This window comes from Piliocolobus tephrosceles, chromosome 15 (assembly GCF_002776525.5).
Source record: "Piliocolobus tephrosceles isolate RC106 chromosome 15, ASM277652v3, whole genome shotgun sequence".
In the NCBI taxonomy this organism is placed as follows: domain Eukaryota; kingdom Metazoa; phylum Chordata; class Mammalia; order Primates; family Cercopithecidae; genus Piliocolobus; species Piliocolobus tephrosceles.
Window position 1 is genome coordinate 38,430,038 of NC_045448.1, and position 5,330 is coordinate 38,435,367.

Below are 5,330 nucleotides of genomic sequence, written 5' to 3' on the forward strand. Positions count from 1 at the left end.
AAAAAAAAAAAAAAAAAAAAAAAAAAAAAAAAAAAAAGAATGAGATCATGTCCTTTGCAGGGACATGAATGGAGCTGGAGGCCATTATCCTTGAAACAGAAAACCAATTCCTGCATGTTCTCACTTATAAATGGGAGCTAAACATCAAGTACACATGGACACAAAGAAGGGAACAACAGTCACTGGGGCTGACTTGAGGATGGATGGTGGGAAGAGGATGAGGGTTGAAAAACTGCTCATCTGGTACTGTGCTTATTACCTGTATGATGAAATAATCTGTAGACCAAACCCCAGTGACATGCAATTACCTATACAACAAACCTGCTCATGTAGCCCTGACCCTAAAATAAGAGTTTAAAAAAAAAACAAAACAAGTTGGCCAGGCTCGGTGGCTCATGCTTGCAATCCCAGCACTTTGGGAAGCTGAGGAGGGTGGATCAGTTGAGGTGAGGAGTTAGAGGCTAGCCTAGGCAACATGGTGAAAATCCCATCTCTACTAACAATACAAATATTAGCTGGCTGGGTGTGGTGGTTCACGTCTGTAATCCCAGCACTCTGGGAGGCCAAGGCAGGTGGATCAGCTAAGGTCAAGAGTTTGACACCAGCCTGACCAATATAGTAAAACCCTGTCTCTATTAAAAGTACAAAAATTAGGCCGGGCGCGGTGGCTCACGCCTGTAATCCCAGCTCTCAGGGAGGCAGAGGCGGGAGGATAGCTTGAGCCCAGGAGTTCGAGACCTGCCCGGGTAATACAGCGAGACCCCGTTCTCCACAAAAAGGAAAAAAAAAAAAAAAAAGACAAAATAAAAATATAAAAATTAGCCAGATGTGGTGGGAGGCACCTATAGTCCCAGTTACTTGGGAGGCTGAGACAAGAGAATTGCTTGAACCCAGGAGGTGGAGGTTGCAGTGAGCCACGATCATGCCACTGCACTCCAGCCTGGGCGACAGAGCGGGACTCCATCTCAGGAAAAAAAAAAAAAAATTGCCATATGTGGTGACACACACCTGTAATCCCAGCTACTTGAGAGGTTGAGGCAGGAGAATTGCTTGAACCCAGGAGGGAGAAGTTGCAGTGAGCCAAGATCACACCACTGCACTCCAGCCCGGGCAACAGAGTGAGACTCCATCTCAAAAAAAAAAAAAAAAAAAAGTTATAGACAGTTCAGAGAACGAAAAGCAAATACATTGATGAAGGGATTTCAGGAGATCTGAGACATGAGTCCCATCCCCAAAGAAAAAAACACTATGAACCTCACAGCCCTCCTCCCTCTCCTCACAAATCTTGGGAAGCTGGCCAACCCTGATAGTAGAAGAATAGCAAATAAAACACTCCATTGTTTCTACTGTACAACAATCACTGAGTCATGGGAAGCCCCAGAGTGCTAGATCTGATTACCTGCTGATCATGATTTCAGCTTGCAGAACAAGCCTGCTCCCATTAGTGACAGTATACAATTACTAGCTGACATGCTTACAGGAGCTTACCACAATATGCTTTTCAGGAATTTATTTCTTCTACCATCCCCTACCCACAGACACTTACACATCCTATTTTGATATGCCTGTCCCAAATGGATTCTGGAAACTGGCTTGGATAGACTCTGTTTTATTAGCTCTTAATATATGTTTCTCAAGGTCCAATTTTCTTCCTTCTTTAATCCCCATGTCATGATTATGACCACTGAAAACCATTTTTTTTTTTTTTTTAGGTGGAGACTTGCTCTGTTGCCCAGGCTGGAGTACAGTGGCACGATGTCAGCTCACTGCAACCTCTGCCTCCGGGGTTCAAGCAATTCTCCTGTCTCAGCCTTCCAAGTAGCTAGGATTACAGGTGACTACTATCACACCTGGCTAATTTTTGTATTTTTAGTAGAGACGGGGTTTCACCATGTTGGCCAGGCTGGTTTCGAACTCCTGACCTCAGGTGATCTGCTCGCCTTGGCCTTCAAAAGTGTTGGGATTACAAGTGTGAGCCACCATGCCACTGTGCCTGGCTTTTTTTTTTTTAAGATGGAGTCTGGGCCGGGCGCGGTGGCTCACGCCTATAATCCCAGCACTTTGGGAGGCCGAGGCAGGTGGATCACGAGGTCAGGAGATCAAGACCATCCTGGCTAACACGGTGAAACCCCGTCTCTAGTAAAAATACAAAAAAATTAGCCGGGCGTGGTGGCGGGCGCCTGTAGTCCCAGCTACTCAGGAGGCTGAGGCAGGAGAATGGCACGAACCCGGGAGGCGGAGCTTGCAGTGAGCTGAGATTGCTGCCACTGCACTCCAGCCTGGGTGACAGAGTGAGACTCCATCTCAAAAAAAAAAAAAAAAAAGGAGTCTGGCTCTGTGGCCCAGGCTGGAGTGCAGTGGCATGATCTCAGCTCACTGCAACCTCTGCTTCCTGGGTTCAGGTGATTCTCCTGCCTCAGCCTCCTGAATAGCTGGGATTACAGGTGACCGCCTCTGTGCCTGGCTAATTTTTGTATTTTTAGTAGAGACAAGGTTTCACCATGTTGGCCAGGCTGGTCTCACACGCCTGATCTCAGATGATCCACCTGTCTTGGCCTCCCAAAGTGCTGGGATTAAAGGCATGAGCCACCGCGACTGGCTTTCTTTTTTTTTCTTTTTTTTGAGACAGAGTCTCACTCTGTTGCCCATGCTGGAGTGCAGTGGTGCAATCTCCGCTCACTGCAATCTCCACCTCCCAGGTTCAAGGGATTCTTCTGCCTCAGCCTTCTGAGTAGCTGAGATTATAGGCACGTGCCACTATGGCCGGCTAATTTTTATATTTTTAGTAGAGTTTCGCCATGTTGCCCAGGCTGGTCTTGAACTCCTGACCTCGAGTGATTTGCACACCTTGGCCTCCCAAAGTGATGGGATTACAGGCCTGAGCCCTCACACCCGGCCTGAAACTAATCTTTCTTGTTGGATGACGGGGCTCAAAACTGAAAGGCCAGGAGGGGTATTTCCACCAATTATTTTCAATAAGTGTCTAATGCCAAACTCAGTACCATGTAAAGCTAGTAGGATGTGCTAGTTTAACATCTCAGGATCTCAATCCAGAAATAGTCAGTATTCAATGTGAACAAAAATATGCATAGCATGACATAGTGCTGCATGTTGAAATGGGCCATTGATTACAAATCCTTTAGCTTATGAGAGGACAGAAATAGTTCTTTAAAATTAGTATGGCTTTTTAAAAACTCAGCAAAAAGGGGAACTAGGTATCCTAGAGATTACTGTGGCCTTCAGAGCAATTTCTATCAAACTGGATTCAGCCATAAGGAAATCGGGTTAGTGTTATAAGATCAGACATTTTGAGTCCAAAACATTTCTTTAAGCATGGAGGGACACCACAGTGCTCTTTCCTAACAAGCCAGAGTAAGACAGTCTTCTGTTTCCCTTTCTGGTAGTCTAAGGTACATGCCTCAGAAAATGCAGTTGAAAATAAAAGGGCTGCAGGAGTTTGAGACCCACCTCGGCAACATAGGGAGACCCTGTCTCTAAAAAAACAAAAATTAATTAGTCAGGCGTGGTGGCACATACCTGTAGTCCCAGCTACTCAGGAGGCTGAGGTAGGAGGATTGCTTGAGCCAAGAGTTAGGCTGCAATGAGCTATTATTGTGTCACTGCATTCCAGCCTAGGCAACAGAGTGAGACCCTGTCTCCAAAAAAAAAAAAATGAAGGGCTCATCCTACCTAAAGATTTTTAGCACTTGGAATGTAGGCTCTGGAAGAACACAAAGGATTTGGATATTTTCTAGAATTTCTCTCTCGGTCCTTTCATCACCCTAAGAAGTACCTGAGCCAGGCACAGTGGCTCACACCTATAATCCCAGCACTTTGGGAGGCCAAGGAGGGTGGATCACCTAAGGTCAGGAGTTTGGGACCAGCCTGGCTAACATGGTGAAACCCCGTCTCTACTAAAAATACAAAAATTAGCTGGGCTTGGTGGTGTGCCTGTAATCCCAGCTACTCGGGAGGCTGAGGTGGGAGAATTGCTTGAATCTGGGAGGCAGAGGCTGCAGTGAGCCAAGATCGTGCCACTGCTCTCCAGCCTAGGCAACAGAGTGAGACCCTGTCTCAAAAAAAAAAAAAAAAAAGAAGTACCTGAAAATGGGGTGATTAGGCAGAGAACTGTGAACAGAGAGATATTCCATCAATACTGGTGGCCTTGCTTCTGTCATTTAGTTCAGCCCATTTCAGTAGGTGCTTCTTCAACACCTACTCTGTGCCAATACTGTGCTAAGGGCCATAGCAATGATAGAAGAAGCCTACAACAAAGACCTTGACCTCAGGAAGTTTGCCATCTTGTTGAGTCGGCCAAACCTATACACATGAGGGAACTAGGGAACAAGACAAGACAAGAATACAATTGGGCATCAAAATTGGTCTAATCTCCATCTAATCTTAGTTTTCTTATGTATCATTTCACAGTTAAATTTACAAAACTATAAAACATTAATCTGTCCGGGCACAGTGACTCAAATCTGTATTCCCAGCACTTCCGGAGGCCAAGGCAAACAGATGGCTTGAGCTCGGGAATTCAAGACCAGCCTGGGCAACATGGCAAAACCCTGTCTCTACTAAATATACAGAAATTAGCTGGGCATGGTGGCATGTGCCTGTAGTCCCAGCTACTTGGGAGGCTGAGGCAAGAGAATCACCTAAGCCTGGGAGGCAGAGGTTGCAGTGACCTAAGATAGTGTGACTGCACTCCAGCCTGGGCGACAGAGTGAGATCCTGTCTCAAAAAAAAAAAAAAAAAATCAAATTAATCCTAATTTAAATATATTAAAATCCATTATGGGTCACATTCAAGCATAGCCAAAGTGGAAAGCTAGACAACGCCAAGTGTTGACAAGGTTGTGGAGCAACTGGACCTCTCATACATCAACAATGGGAGAATAAATTGATAAAATCACTGTGGAAAACTGTTTGGTAATGTCTATGAATATACGGATATCCTATAATCCAGCAATTCTAACCTTGGATTTATTTATATTTATTTATTTATTTATTTTTTGAGACAGAGTCTCGCTCTGTCACCCAGGCTGGAGTGCAGTGGCATGATCTTGGCTCACTGCAAGCTCCACCTCCTGGGTTCACGTCATTCTCCTGCCTCAGCCTCCCGAGTAGCTGGGACTACAGGTGCCCGCCACCACACCCGGCTAATTTTTTTGTATTTTAGTAGAGACGGGGTTTCACTGTGTTAGTCAGGATGGTCTTGATCTCCTGACCTTGTGATCCGCCCGTCTCAGCCTCCCAAAGTGCTGGGATTACAGGCGTGAGCCACCGCGCCCGGCTAGCCCTGGATTTATATCCAGCTGAAATCCTTAT